The sequence below is a fragment of the Gracilinanus agilis genome, chromosome 2 (assembly GCF_016433145.1).
Source record: "Gracilinanus agilis isolate LMUSP501 chromosome 2, AgileGrace, whole genome shotgun sequence".
NCBI classification, from domain to species: domain Eukaryota; kingdom Metazoa; phylum Chordata; class Mammalia; order Didelphimorphia; family Didelphidae; genus Gracilinanus; species Gracilinanus agilis.
In genome coordinates, this window is record NC_058131.1 from 100643537 (window position 1) to 100660583 (window position 17047).

General features: G+C 32.2%; 1 protein-coding gene across 18 annotated transcripts in view; it reads right to left on the reverse strand.

The window, feature by feature from the left end:
- NRXN1 (neurexin 1) overlaps positions 1–17047 on the reverse strand; it is a 1430528-nt gene that overhangs the window by 1261798 nt on the left and 151683 nt on the right. The gene's annotated exons all lie outside the window — the stretch shown is intronic.

The window sequence follows — 17047 nt, forward strand, 5'->3', positions numbered from 1 at the left end:
TCTCATTTGATCCTCACAACTCTAGGATGTAGGTTTTATTATTATCCCCATTTTATAGATAAGGAAACTGTTGAGTGATTTGCCCAGAGTATGGGGACCAGATTTTGGACTCATGTCTTGCTAACTATTTCATGCTCTAGCAATTGAGAAAACTAACTGTCTGTCTAAAAAATTTGAGAGCAAATTCAAATTGTTGTATATGCGTGTTGGATAGAAAGTGATTTGTATCTCTCTAAAGCTTAAAATATGATCTTAGATTGTTTCTTTTGTAAGATCAGTAGGGTGCCAGATAATGCCCTTCACCCAGCTTATGTATCAACTGTGTAGTTGAAAGTAATGTTGATGAAATAGAGAACAATAAAACAAAATCTTTGAGATTTTAAGAATATGTTTCTGCTATAGAATAGATGCCAAAGGCTCCGTTCAGTTTAATGCCTACTGATTTTTAATGAACCTCTTTCTCCATGAACAAGTTAATTAGCACAATGATTAAAGAGGTTAAGAAAGAATTCCTGATATTTGTGACTCATTTGGGACTATTCTATGGAAGCCCTGAAAAGAATCTGGTGGCAGAGTGATTTCAGAAAGCAGAAAAGACAGCATTTCATAGTTTATTTTGTCTCACTGGATTTAACATGAGCTGGCACAATATGAAAGAGTTTGCCTAAAGCTAAAATATAATTGTTAGTAAAGTGAACAAATAAGACATCACGCCATGGAGAAACAAAAGATATATACTTAAACCCACCATATACCTATACAGCTTTCTTGGATTTAAAACTGGAAAATACTTTAAATATCATCTAGTGCAGTTCTGGAATTATTTTTAAAAAGGAATCAAAGGAACAAAGAGGTGATGTGGATTTCTGAAGGTCTCATAAGTATTAAGTATCAGGCTGCCATTTGAACTCAGGACATCTGACTCTAGTATTACTCTTGGCATAACACCAGGTTGTCTGTAGATGGGAACTGTTAACACTGATAACTGAAATTAAGGGGTGTTTGCTCTTTAATAAGAGATACAGTGTGTTTTCTTCTTATTGCCTACTTCCTTCACATAGTCTGAAACACAGATTAACCTGTCTAAATCACCAAGTAATGCACTATAATGAATATGGCTAGAGGGAGCATGCTAATAATATGTGTTAATTTTTATGTCAATGCTTAAATTAGCGTTGGCTACTTAAAATGTTATGTGATTATAATGGCATCAAAGAAAAGTCCTACATTGGCTAAAAACTCTTTTTTGCTATGAGAATGTGGCATTTAATTTAAAAACTTGATTCTCTATGGCACTTTACAGGGAATCAAATTTTATTAGTATATGTAAAAAAGCAGAAAAGGAAAGACATGAGCAGTGAAGTTTCAGAGTGGTTGTAAAATGGCAGTATCCATGGAATGGTTGGTGGTATGCCTTTAGTGGGGCAAATTGTCTTGTTTTATTTGATAATGGTAAAGAGAAACACATTTTACATTTTCAGAAGGATTCTGGTGCACAGTTCAGGTGAAAAAATGCTTAAGCTAGTCTTATTGGATTTTTTAATACAGTTTCTATTTTGGAAGCCAAAATCAGGTGAAATTCAAGATTGCAATAGACAGCCAAGCCCAACCTGAATTCTTAATATAGACGATTTTTTTTAAAAGAGTACTTGTCAAATAGAGTTAAGGTTTCTGAATGCAGACATAACTTGAACAATGAAACCTGGTGTGTTTTCTATAAATTTTTTGCCAGTGGGCCACTTATAAAGATATAATTATTTAAAATTAAGCTACATTTACCAAAATAAATGAATCATATTCTGAAGAAGCAAATTTAATTTTATTTTTTTATACTTAAGAGTTGGTGAAATTCAGCCATCTGAAAAAAATCATATACCTCACCCTGCTAAATTGTATGGTTTCATTCCCATTTACCAACTGAGTATTGTTATAATTTTGATAGCTATACTGCTGAATTCAATTCTATTCAATTACAGAATCATTTATTTAGGCTTTATTATATATAAATCACTAGAGACACATACAAAAATGAAACAGATATAGGCCTCAAGGAGAAAATATTCTAGTTGTACATGATGAGAGAGAAGTATCTAAAATAAATTTTAGTGTCGAAAGGAAACAAGATAGTGATGGACTTAATTAAAGGGGGAGTGAGAAGCACCGTGCTCTAATGGATAGAGGACTGGCCTTTGAATCAGCTAGATTTGGGTTCAGATGTATCCTTTTGTGCATACTAGCAGTGTTTTCATGGGCAGTTTCTTGAAGGTGCTTTCCAATGACTAATTAAATGCTCTAGGACTAACCATTATAGATGAACTGATATCTGCACTAGTAGAAAGAGTTTTCATACTGGGAAGTCAATGGACAGATTGAATCATAGATTTGGGCATTGACTCTCAATCCTCAGCTAAATAAATGAATGGATGGATAAATAAATGAATAGAACTACATATATATATATATATATATATATATATATTTGGAAAAAGTGCAATTAGCTCTAAGACTTCCTGCATGGGACAGTTGTACAACAGATCCATTGTATGAAAGCAGTACTTCAAGAATATTTTGAGTGAGGTATATGACATATACATAAAAGGTAAGATAAGCAAATTAGAGGAGCATAAAAAAAGTTTACCTGACACTGGATGAAGGAAAAGTTTATGACCAAATAAGTGACAAAGAGGATCATAAGACTAACAAGAGATAATTTTACATGAAATTTAAGAGGTTTTGCGTAAACAAAACCAATTCAACCAAAATTAGAAGAAAATAAGGAAACTGGGGAATTGATTTTAGAAGTTTCTCAAAGGCTTCAGTTCTCAAATATAAAGGGAGCTTAGTCAAATTTAACAAAATAAGATCCATTTTCCATTTAATAAATGATCAAAGGACATAAATAGGCAAATTTCAGAAGAGAAAAATTAAGATGATCTAAAACCATATGAAAAAATGTTCTAAATGACTCTTAATTAAAAAAAATTATAAGAACTCTGAGGTACTACTTCACTCCTATCATATTGGTCAAAATGACAGAAAAGTAAAATGACAAATGTGAAAAATCCAGGTAGCACAATGGGCTTAAAATCAGGATTACTCATCTTCTTGAATTCAAATCTGCACTCAGATATTTAGTAGCTGTGTAACCCTGGGCAAGACATTTAACCCTGTTTGCTTAAGTCTACTAATCTGTAAAATAAGCTGGAGAAGAAAATGGCAAATGACAAGAGTATTTCTGCTAAGAAAACCCCAGATCTAGTGATGAAGCCAGACATGAATGAAATGACTAAACAACAACAATGCACTTCTGGTGGAGTTATGAATTGGTCCAACTATCTTGGAGAATAATTTGAAACTATATCAAAGAGCTAGAAAACTCTGAATGCCTTTTGATAAAGCAATATCACTACTAGTTTTATATCTCAAAGATATGAAAGAAAAATAAAAGGACCTCTACATAACAGAAATATTTATACCAGCTCTTTTTGTTATGGCAAAGAATTGGAAGCTGAGAGGATGACCAATAAATTGGAGGATGGCTGAATAAGTTATGGTACATAATTGTGATGAATATCATTGTGCTTTGAGAAAAGATGAAGCAGATTGTTTCAGAAAAACCTCGAAAGACCTTTATGGTTTGATATGAAGTATAATGAGCAAGAGAACACTGTGGATAGTAAAAGCAATATTTTAATAATTTAACAATATTTAATTATTTTAATAATGTACTAATTTTAATTAAAATTATGAAAGATTTAACTACTCTGATCAATATAATGACCCAGAAAATACTGTTTACCTCTGGAAAATGAACTCTTGGTGCTGATAGAACTCTAATTTTTTCATTTTATTATTCATTCTTTTTTTAAAAAAGTTGGATAATATAGCAATATATTTTCCATAATTTCATATGAAATATTGGTATCATATTGATTACCTTCTCAATAGGAAGTAAGGGGCTTAAGGGCAGTAGAGAAATTGAAATTAAAAAATTAAATAATGTTAAAATAAAGAAATAACGAATAAAAAAGAATATTGTGGGTGTGTGTTTTTTTGTTGTTGTTGCTTAAACATAAAAACGCAGTCATTCTTAAAAGTCAGGATATGTTAAGGGGGAAAACATTCCTAAAATCACTCACAACAAATTTTAAGGGGGCTCAGATAATGAATGAGAAAGCTCCCTAAAGCATACTTAGTCTGAGGTAAATGTGCATTGTGGGAAATATTAATTTTACTTTGTAGCCACTTAGTATTCTTGTCTAAGCACTTCAAAGTAATTCACAGATGTTGGATCATTTGTCCTTGCAATATATATGGCAAAGCAGCAGCAGAAACAGAGAGGTTAAATAACTTCCCTAAAGATTTAACTGTCAGAGACAGAAATAAATATTTTCTCTCTTGAATTCTAATCTAATATCTTGTTGAAGAAATCATGTTACCTTCCTACAAAAATCAGAACAATTTGTGTGATTCAACACTTAGCGATCAAGCTTGTACTTCCATTCTTTGAAAATTCTCTCACCAAATATTGCCCCTGCAGTGATTTGTTTACCCTTCATTTCTTTATCATCTCATTCATTAATGCTTTTAATGTTTAAACTGCATGAACTATCTACATATATAAAATTTCTTTTTATGAACAAAAAAAGTCACATCATTCATTTCCTGTGCTTATATTGATGTTACATATGTATATTTCATGTTCATGATTACATATATGTTTGCTACATACTTTTATCTGTGTTTCACATATATTTTCTCTATTATTAGAATACATTCAAAATGAATGTATTCACTCTAGGAATTGCTGTATTCTCATAATTTATATTCTTAATACCTAATCAGTACTAGGGACTTAGTAGGTGCTAAATAAATATTTGTTGATTGATTGAGGATTGAATTATCTTGGCATAAGGGCTTGCAAGAAAATGGCAGAATAAGAAAGAAATGAATCAATGTCTACCTGATTTGTGAATTTTTAAAAGCAATGCATGTCTAGTTTTTAATAATATACTATAGAAAAATATTCTGGCTTCATTTAAAAATTGTATGTAAATGTATCACCTGGATTGGCTTTGTTAACATTTCTTTTAATTTATACTTGCTGAGAAGCATCAGATTGTGTAATTTCATTTTCCTGAATTCTTCTACCACTTCTAGCTTACTCTGTGACTCAAAATAATAACTCATGATATTAGGATCCTACTTATCTCATAGTTATTATAATGAGGAAACTATTAGCTCCCTCATCCCTAAAATCACCCCATTTTTGCCAGAACTCCCATCAAATTTAACATTCTCTCAGATAACTTTAGCAAACTGAGTAAATTAAATCAAATCAATGTGAAAATGGCTACCTGGAATTATTAACTTCGACAAATATTTTACTTCAAAAATAGGAAAATATTAATGCAAATGCTTGAATTTATAATGGAATTTCAATGGGGATTTGTCATAGTCTTATTTATGCACTTGAAATCCTAACCTTTTCCTAGATGAGACCAATTCTAAATCACATCTATCTTCCTATCTATCATTTGCCAATCATTTATCTCTCTATTACCATATATCTATGTAATCATTATGTATCTTTCTATCCATCTATCTCTGCCTATCTGTCTGTCCATCTATCTGAGTATATGTTAATAAAATTTTCTACATAGAACCATAATGACTAGGAAGGTGGTCCCAGAAACATGGACAGAAGGATTGGTGGAAAGATGGAAATATTTTTGTTACCTCTGAAAGGAAGGCTATACGATATAATTTCAATCATTCTCAAAAGGAAACATTATATTATTGTAAGACTGGTCCTCCTTCATCTCTGAGAGGCCTCAAGCTAGTCCAATAATAGTAAAAAGGTCCAAGATATTTTGCACCAGGAATTAAACCATATTTCCAATATATTTTTCTTTTTTTGTCAGATTCAACCCATACGATTTTACACATTTGGAGCAATAGGATTCTAAGGATTTTACATTAATCCTGAGATTCTAAAGGGAAGCAATCTAACACAATGACCCTTGCCTTGAGATTAATACTCTACCATGATTGGAGGGAGCTTAGTGAAGAGAGTGTAATTTGTCTTGGAAAAGAAACTGCATTCATAAGCAAGAGAAATGTCACAGCTGCGAAACAAATACTTAGGGCAGAAAGGGAGAATAGCTGGTCTATTAACCTGTGTGAATTCTGAAAATCCTCATCATGTTCCCTCATTCTGAGAATTAGATATTGTAATTGATTTGTGTGAAGTAGTAGAGATGGGAGCCTAGAGCAAAGGTAAACCTCTCACCTAGAATACTGATAGAGTTCCCTGATCTGTCTCCTCACTCAACTCTTTCTCCATTCGATCCAACTCACAGTTGTCAAAAAGACATTTCAAAGTACAGAATTAGCTATGCCACTCTCCTGCTCAAGAGGATCCAGTGGAGCTCAGCTGTCTCTCGACTTAATTACAGCTTCTTTTGTTTGGAATTTGAAGCCCTCCTTAGTTTTGCTTCATTCTCTCTTTGAGATCTTATTACACAATAACCTGGTTTAAGAAATTGTATTCCAATTAAACTTCTCCCTCAGTGCTAATGACTTACTTTTGTGATTGCCTCCTGTTTCTCTGGTATATCTTTTATATGTACATAGTTGCTTGCAATGTTCTCTCACCTAATGAAATGTGAGATACCTCAGATTAGCAAGAAGTTTCTTTTTTTTTTTTAACATTTCTTTAAATCCCTAGAACTTTATTACAGTGCCTGGAACATGACAATCATGAAATCAGTGCTTGACTGATTGATAAACTGAAAGTTACTTAGCTATTTTTATTTTCTTTTTTCCTGTGTGATGTTATATTGCTCATATCTGTTCCTTTACACAAATTAATCTCCTTGCCTGTAATGCCCTAATTCCTCATCTCTATCCCCAGGTTCTTTCAAGATTCTGTGAAATCGGGGGCAGCTGGGTAGCTCAGTGGATTGAGAGTCAGGCCTAGAGACAGGAGGTCCTAGGTTCAAATCCGGCCTCAGACACTTCCCAGCTGTGTGACCCTGGGCAGGTCACTTGACCCCCATTGCCCACCCTTGCCACTCTACCACCTGTAAGTCAATACACAGAAGTTAAGGGTTTAAAATAAAAAAAAAATTAAAAAAAAAGATTCTGTGAAATCTCTTACATGAGACCGATTCTGAACACATCTCACTTCCCCATCTTTGTATTAATGATTTGTATTTATGTTGTTCCTTCTGATATGATGTAAAGTCATTTATGCCAGAACTACTTCCTTTGCATTTGTATTTCTGGTGACCATGACAAAACCTAACACATATTAAATGCTTAATATATGCCTATTAATGAATAAGGCTTTGTTTAGGCGGTAAGGGCTGAAATGCATGAAAATATACCTTTTACTCTATCTGACCTGCATAATCTATATAAGAGATAGGTCACACACAAATAATTATCACATTAACACCGTGTAATTCTATGGAGAGGGTATGATGAGATCAGGGAATGATAACAAGTACCAACTGGCTGGATTTTTATGGTATCTGAGTGGTGTAATGTTAGCATGCCTACTAACATCCACCTGATCTGCACTTAAAGTTAATCAGGAGAATTTGACACTCTCAAACTCTACATGAACTCACCTCCCCAAAACACATCCAAGGAAGGATTGATGCTCTCAACTAATGAATTCAGGGACAGGAATGATAAGGGAATGTGAGATTCTTTCATTTGATAATTTTATTTAATGTTTGTAAATTTTTAAAATTGTGAATTTGTAAAAAAGTATAAAATTTAATAAGAACCAAACAATTCAAAAGCAAACAGCTTTCTTTGCTAAACCATGTTGAATAAAAGGTTGATCTGTCTCATGGAACGACTAGTTCATTATAAGTAGAATTTAATGCCCTAATCAAAGAAATTAAAAACTTTCCTTTCTTTTGTTGGAATTCTCATCCTTTCCTAAACAAGGCAATCATAAAACTCTTGAAATGGGATGAATATATCCTAGAAAGATATTTTACAATGTAGCATTTCTATCTTGTCTACTTTGATTAAAAGTTCTAAAAAATTGGTAAGATAATAAATAGAGATTTGTGCACAAGTCGTGCTCTTCAATTGTTTCACTTTTCATGATCTTTTCTCCTCTCCTGTAGGTAAGTCTTGATTTGTCTTTGAAAATGATGTTCACAGGCTTGCTTGCTTTCTCTATACCACCTTCAAATTTCTTGTCCAACCTTTAATTATAGAAACCTAATAACACAGATTAAACTATTGCAATCTCCTCTGTAGATGTTCAGCACCCAGAGGTTTTTTTGGGGGAAGTTTCAAAAAGATAGTAGACTCTGGAAAATCGGTGACACAAATACTCAATTCTTTATCCTGCCCCATGTTTATACTACATCCAATAGATTATTTACTAACACTACTTTCTATGTTACTTTCTATGTTTCCTATAATTCATATACTATATTTACTGTCAGACCAAAGCATTCCTCTATATTTCAGAATCTTCTGTTGACTCCTATCAAAACTTAACTCTCTAAGATCTTATTTCTTTAGAAACTTGGTTACTCTTGCTATAGTTACTGATGTATTGGATATAATGTTGAGCTTGGAGTCTGATAGAGAAGTTCAAATCCTTCCCCAGATTAACAAAAAGCACTGGTTCACATTATATTATATACTAGGAACTGTGCTAAGTGCTGGGGATACAAAAAAAAAGACTAAAACTTAAATCTACTTGTAAATGAGATGATTTTCCTCCTGGATTTAATGCCTTCCTCACACATACTTTAGTAAAATATTTATAATTTAAAATTATCTGAAAACCCTAAGGAAAGTTTTATCCAGTCTTTTAAGAGACAACATTTTGAATTATTGATTGATTTCTTTTATAATTCTCCATTTTTTGCATTTCTCCTATGATGGTTCACATATATTCAGGTTCATCCAGAAGGACACAGATGGGATAAGACCACGAGCTTGCATAATTTGTACCTTGTGAAATGTCATTAATATAATATGGAGAGGTTTAATTAAGAGTCTTGATGGAGCAAACATTACATGATGATTAAATATTATTATTGAATAATATGATTGAAATCGCATTGAACCTGGAGATAGGAGGCACGTATTCAAGTTTGTACTTTAATATGGACTAAATGTGTGACAACAGTTAAGTCCTTAACCTTTGTTGAGTTTCAGTTACCTCATCTGTAAAACAAGTATAAGCATATGTGTATCATCTACCCTATATAATTGTGAGGAAAATGTTTTTAATCTATAAAAATCCTATAGATTTCATATGAGTTGTTTATCGGAAAACAACTCATTTTAGTGTGTTGTCTCGCTGAATTAGAAGAACCATACTGAGGAAGCAAAAAGGATTTAAACGCCATAAGGCTAAGGGATATTTTGTTTTTGTCTTTTCTATACCTAATAACTAGGATATTATGGGTATTTGGAAATGCTTGCTAAATTGTATTTAAAGACTGGACTTCATATCTATCAAGGATTTTTTCCCTTAGAATGAATATATATATATTTTTTTGCAGTGAAAATAGCACATCGTTTCAATAAGTACTATTCTAAAGAAGTTGAGATTTTAGATTTGATGGTCCAAGCAACTTAACCCATTTCTCTCTGTTCCAAAGTGAAAGACTAACCCCAAACAAGCATTGTAAAAACTCATAGCATGTGTAAGAAAGGGGATCAGATAATCATACAGATAAAAAAAGGTTTTAAGTAATGTTATATCAGAACTTGTAAAGATTCTATTGCGACACTGAAACTGTTTTAATCAGGGTTTAATGGTGCATCTAAATTAATTCTTCATATCTTAAGATATACATCCATATATCCATATTTACAGGAAAATTCAATAAATGAACTATCCACTATTAATTTAACATTTATTACATGAAACTAGAATGAAGTTTTTCCAATAACGTGAATGCAATTGCTAATTCATTTTAGCTACTTTGAAGTGTATAGTGTTCCACAATAGAAACATTTAAACTTTCACACTTTTCAAAGAAATTACCATACATTTCATTGTATAAAATGGAATGGAGAATTATATCAATATGTAATCTGGAAAAATAATTTAATAACAAAAAAGATATTTAAAAAAAGAAAATTATAATGATATATAATCTGTATTTTTTTTTAATTCATACACACACACACACACACATAAAATAAACAAAAACGAAATGAAGAGAGCCGGGCCTGGTGGATTATACCTGTAATTGCTACTCTCAGGGAATTAAAGCTATTAGATCACTTGGCCCATCTGAGCTGTGGTAGGGCTAAAGTGGAAAAGGTACCTGTACTAAATCTGGAGCCAACAAAAGTGGTTGGCTATCATGTTACCTAAAGAGAAGCAAAGGATCCCAGTACAGAAAAGGAGCCAAACTCCTGAGCCAATTGGTCATGGGATCAGGCCAATAAATGGCTATTATACTTCCAGTCAGGTAAGGCGATCCATTCTCCAAAAAAAAAATGGATACCTATGACAATTATACTGATAATTTGGCAAAAATATCCTCCTTTTTTCTGGAATCTTTGGATAATTGACATAAAAAGTTCTTAATCACTGAATTGCATTAAATCATTTGTCCTTGACTTTATTAAAGTGTTGAGAGATTTGTGGGAGAAAATTAGATTTTCCTTCCATTAAAATAACAGCAAAAACCATTTCAAACACTCACTAACACATGCCACTTTCACTGGACCACCCTGTGATTGTTTCAGCTACCTTTTCTCACTAGGACCAAATGCAATCTCTAAGAGCGCTGGGAGGCAAAATTTTAGTTGTAGTTCTTTTGATGAAACTATTATTTGGCATAGCATTTTCAATCATGTATTGGCCACAGAGAAAAAAATAAAATAAGTAAGCTGCATTGCATGATTTTTTTAAATGAGGTTCAGTCTGAATGTACAAAGACTTTTCCAAAAATATCAACATCTCTGCACTAATTAAAATCCAAAGGATCTCAAATACATTTATTATGTAAAAGATATTCACATTCCAATATAGGTAATGATCTAACTGATTTCAGAATAATGGTTAAGATTAAATAGAGTTTTTCAGTTCCCGATTTTTTTCCTCAGAAGGCCAGGTAAAATGACACTCACTTTTATCAGTGAAACACATCCGCATACACTGGTGTTTATTGTCTCAGATCTTTCCTTTAGCAAGCTGTAGTTTTCAAACATGAACTCTAAGGTTTAGGAAAGAGCTCATTCCATTTCAGGATTATTTAAATAATTGTATTATTGAAGAAGATACATTTGTGCTTGGAAAGTGAAAAGTCAAGTATCCTCAGGCCCTACATCCAATCCCAAGGCCTGAGATAGAATGAGTCTCTTTATATGAATTATAAGAGATACTTACTGATTGCAGAGTAGGAAATTTATTCACTCATTTATGGAAATTTTCTAAATATTGCACAGTATCATGGGATAGATTCTTAAAAAGGTCACAAGAATCTTAATTTTTATTTTTAGGTCAGACCTCCTCATATTAAAACTCTCTTCACACCCTTACCCTTATACAGCACCCTTTGGACCCTCTCTACTAGAAATAATATCTTCCCTTTGAAGAGGACATTAACAACATGTATTTGAAAGTATATTTATTGCCCAAACTCTTTCCCATTATACTAAGTAGTGCAGTGGATAAAGTATTGGGTCAAAAGGCAGGAAGAGTCTTCTGACTTCAAATCTTGCTTCAGACACTTATTAGTTGTATGACTCTGGAGGAGTAATTTAACACAATTCACCTCAATTCCTCATCTGTAAAATGAGCTGGAGAAGGAAATGGCAAACAACTCCAGCATCTTTGCTAAAAATACCCCATATGGAATCATGAAGAGTTAGGCATGTCTGAAACAGCATATGCAGTAAAATAACAGAAATGCAGAGTAAAAGTAAAATGAACATGTGAAGTATAATTAAGAGTAATGTTATATAAGGATATTTTTTAAATGACACAAGGTACTTTTGTTTTATTATTTCCTTCATAGTTGACATTCTGAGAGATATGAGAATCCCTTTGCTCTTAGACATGGAAGGTCTTTGTCTTTCCATTTATTTTGGAATTTGTTCAGTCAAATCTATGCAGAAAGTCATCTAAAAGGCATAGCTAAATTTTACGAAAACTGTTATTTTCCAAATAGGATTTCCACTGTACTGGAAATGACTAAAGAATATAACACAAAACAAAATTAACCAAAAAAAAACAAAGTTCTATATTATGAGAGACAAATTTAGACATAGATTGCCAAATTCAATTTTTTAAAGCTATTATAAATCCACATTATGTAATTTTTAAAGTCAAATAATACAGAAAAAGCATTTGGAAATATCTAGAGAATTCTGATTAGGTCAATTCAGTCTACTATGTGTATTTGTCAAATAATTTCTAGTAATAGTTACTTCCTTCTGCATATCATCAAATATCACTGAAGTTATCAGTTTAAAAAGTACGAGGTCCATGAAACTTTAATGAAAATATTTTTTGCCACTGTGCATATTTGGTTTTTTTTTTTGAGGGGAATCATTTAGCATTATTTAATTCATGCTTAGCAGACTTGATCATTTATTGTATTTCAAATTCTCATCAACCTTAGTTTTACATGAAATTATTCTTAAAGTATTCCAGATTATCAACAGGAGATAGATTTACTTGCATTATTTGGAAACAAAAGCCTAGAATAAATATTATCATTAATTTTGACTGAAAATCTGGGAATGACTAAAGAGGATATTCAGAGCCAGGTGTTTTGGTCTCATTACCTCTGCCATAGAATTTAATATTGATAACAAATTAAGTTTTGCTTTTGCCTCCAATTGATTGCCTTCCCTTTTGTGATCGTTGTAAAATTAGAGTGAAGTCCCTGAAGTCTGCGTGTGGGTGATATTTCTGGATCAACAATCTACTAAAAAGGAAACTATGTTTATATAAAGATGCTCAAATTCTGGACATACTGCTAGCTTCCTGTGATAATGAATACTATCTCTTCTCCAGTAACATAATTTAAGGCAATCGTGTCAAATGTCTATTTTGTAATTATATAGTCTGATGTTCCCATCAGACAAGCTATATGATGGATATAAGATAGGCAATTTTGGCAATTGCAGTAATTCTTTCACACTACAAGGAGTCACTTGCTAACTACATTTTCATATTTTATAAGATATAATAATACTACTTTTCAAAGAAAGATCTGTTTTAACAATCACTAAGAATGCAGAAAAGAGTCAAGATGGCATAGTGGGAAGCCAGCTTTGAAGTCAAGATTCATAGGGTCAGAGATATTGAGCTCAAAAGTACCTTAGAGGCTATCACATCCCAACTCTCATTTTTAAAAATAAAGATATATACAGGGGAAAAAGTAATCCTAAAAGGTCATAATAATAATTGACAAAAGAAGAATTCAAACCCAGGTTCTATGATTCTAAAATAACTGTTCTTTCAATTGTACTATTTTTCAAATTTGCCTCTGAAACTACTAGTTGTGTATTTACACAACTGAATAAAAAGAGGAATGGATTATTTTTCTGGAAATGGAATTAGTTATTCAATTCCATATAAAACAATTTCAAATAATGTAAAGTATCTTGTTCTTAAAGTGTTTGCAATGTATTTCAGTTAGGCATTTAGAGCTACCTCAATCATTTAAACTATCAGCAAGTGGCAAGCCCAATCTGCTCCTGACTCTGGAGATAAAAAAATGCATCTACTCTAAGTCTAATGAAATTCTCATTTATTTGATAAGTTATTCAACATCAATAGTGTTAACAAGAACACAATGTAGCTTCTCTACATCCTAACAGAACTAACAGCAGAGTGACAACAATGAGTTGAGATTTTTATTAGTGTTGAATATAATAGAACAAGACAGAAGAAATTACAGAAAGAAGTAAAACAGATATTCTTAGGTAATTTATCTTACTTGTAGCAAGAACCAAAGTATTTTTAAGGAGAGAATTAATGGTAAAATAAATATCAAAAACTAACAATTCATATCTTGCTCAAAGTTTCCTATTTTGCTGCTGAAGGTACATATGGTTTCATTTTGTAAATTGATATTTTAGAAATTCTCAGCTTTGCAGCACTGGATTGGTATTAAAATAAAGTAGAAATCAAAATATAAACAAAAAAGATATTATTTCTTTGTTCACACATTAGTATAAACATTTCAGTAGAGTACATGATTTATCAGGTCAGTCTAGAACTATTTTAAACAATGCCAAATACTCAGAAATATTATGAAGTTAAATAAGGAAATATAATTTAGTATATAGGTATACATACATATACCTATATATCAAAGATAAATAACTGTGTCAAGAATTAATTAGTTATATATTCAGGAATAATAAAAAGTAGAGTTAAATGCTATATAGGCCAGAAGCATACATCATGTTTTTGCTAAATGGAAGATCAACATATATTGACACACAAAATTGTAGAAGTCAGAAATTATAGCCTTATTTAGCAGTACAACAACATTATCTGAGATTGCGAAGGCAAGAAAGGAAATGGAAGGAAATTAACTATATGAACAATTAATCTATTTCAAATTTTTAAAATAAATATCAAGTTGGTTGGGGAGATATATAAAGCTCATTAGTTATAATTATGTCATTAAAAAGTTTTAAATACATGATACCTTGGGAAATTGTGAATGAATAAGCTAGAATATTCTCAAACTATCATTTTTTTTATTTAACAGACTGTGGAATTGATTTGTTGTTTGGGGAATTTTGTAAAGTATATTAAAAGTTAGTGTATTAATGAAAAAAAGTTAGCATGGAGCATATAACACTCCATATTTAGTGTGTTTTAATGTTTTAGGTATTAAAATGTGTTTTGATTATCATAGTAGATATAAGAATTATTGATAGGCAGAAGTTGTGGTATTAAGCTATTTAAGATGATATTTTAAAAATTGGGGGGGGGGGAGAAAAGAGAGATTGGTACTAAGACAAACCTGAAGAAGTAAAATAAGATAAATTATACCACATAAAGAGGCATATGGGGGGTGGTGAGAGGAATACTATTATAAAAAGGGGAAGAAGAGAGTGGTAATAGGTAATACTTAAACCTTACTTTCATGAAATCGGTTCTGAGAGGGAAGAACAGCCAGATCTGTTGGGGTATAGAATTCTATCTTGCCCTACAGGGAAGTTGAAAGGGAATAAGGAAGGGGGTTATGGGGCAGGGAGTATTAAAAGGAAGGGAAAGTTGGAGAGGGGTGATTAATAGACCTTAAATAGAAATAGGAGGGGAATAAGAAGGGAGTGGGTGGGAAGGAAAATAAAGCAAGGATGAGAAAAAGGGGAACTGATTAAAAGCAAAACACTGGTGTTAAAGGAAATAACTCTGAATGTGAATGGGATGAACTCACCCATAAAAGGGAAGCTGATAGCAGAGTGGATTAAAAACCAAAATCCTACCATATGTTGTCTACAAGAAACATGAATGAGGCAGATAGATACACTGGGTAAAGGTAAGAAGCTGGAGCAGAATTTATTAGGCATTGGTTGAGAAAAAAAAGGCAGGAGTTGCAATCATGATAACTGACAAAGCCAAAGTAAAATTAGATCTGATTAAAAGAGTTAAAGAAGGTAATTACATCCTGATAAACGACAGTATAGACAGTGAAGAAATATCAGAACTCAACATGTATGCACCAAATGGTATAGCATCTGGATTTTTAAAGGAGAAACTATTATAGTTTAAGGAGGAAACAGATAATAAAACTATTCTAGTGGGAGCCTTGAACCTTCCTCTATCACAGTGGTTCCCAAACTTTTTTGGTCTACTGCCCCCTTTCCAGAAAAAGTATTACTTAGCCCCCTGGAAATTCATTTTTTAAAATTTTAATAGCAATTAGTCGGAAAGATAAATGCACCTGTGGCCATCGCCACCTCCCTGGATCGCCGCAGCACCCACCAGGGGGTGGTGGCACCCACTTTGGGAATCACTGCTCTATCAGATCTAAATAAATAAAACCAAAAAATAAATAAGAAAGAAGTAAGAGATGTGAATGAAATCTTAGAAAATTTAGAGGTAATAGATATATGAAAAAAAGTAAATAGGGATAAAAAGGAATATACTTTCTTTTCAGTATTACATGGTACATTCACAAAGATTGACCATGTACTAGGACAGTGATGGGCAAACTTTTTAAAGAGGGGGCCAAAGGAAAGGAAATGCTCATCTGTCAGTCTGTTTCTAAGACCACTCTTTCAAAGTTTCATTGTATTTTTTCCTACTCATTGTATTCATCAGATTAGGAATAATGTTCAACTGGATAGAACATTTCAGGGGGCCGCATCTGGCCTGTGGGCTGTAGTTTGCCCATCACTGTACTAGGGCATGAAAACATTACAATAAGCAAATGATCTATAAAGTCAAAGGAGAACAAATATAAATATATAATAAACACAGATTCCAAAATGAGGCATTTACTTTCTTTGAGAATTTAAAATATAAGTCCATTAATAAACAGGCCTCAGTGCTCCTTATTTGTGAAAGAGATCAAAATATTACTATAAATACATAGGATATATAAACATTAAATTATGAATTTCTTGTTAAAGTCATTGGTTAAACCTCCAAATAATTCAATTTTTCTTTGAATGATTTTACTGATAGCTAAGGCTATCAGAAAGTTCAAAATGACTATTTGCCAAAATGACAATAGGATATATTAAGGGAATTAAGCAAAGGATTTCAATACATTGATAATATTTTATATATTCATCACTGTGCATTTATAAAGACACATTAAATATGAAGTGATATTATGCCTCAGTCAGACATTAGGGAGAATTATAATATTAGAGATGGAATAAGAGAGAGAAAAGGGGAAAGGATGAAAAGGGAGGAAAGCATCTATTGAGTTTCTCCTCAATTTTGTGAGCATTCATGCTTTAAGAATCACAAGTGTACATGGTGGCACAGTAGGAAAAATCCTGACTAGGATAGAGAAGAAGAGAGATCTGCTTCCTCTGAAACTTATTAACTTTTTCC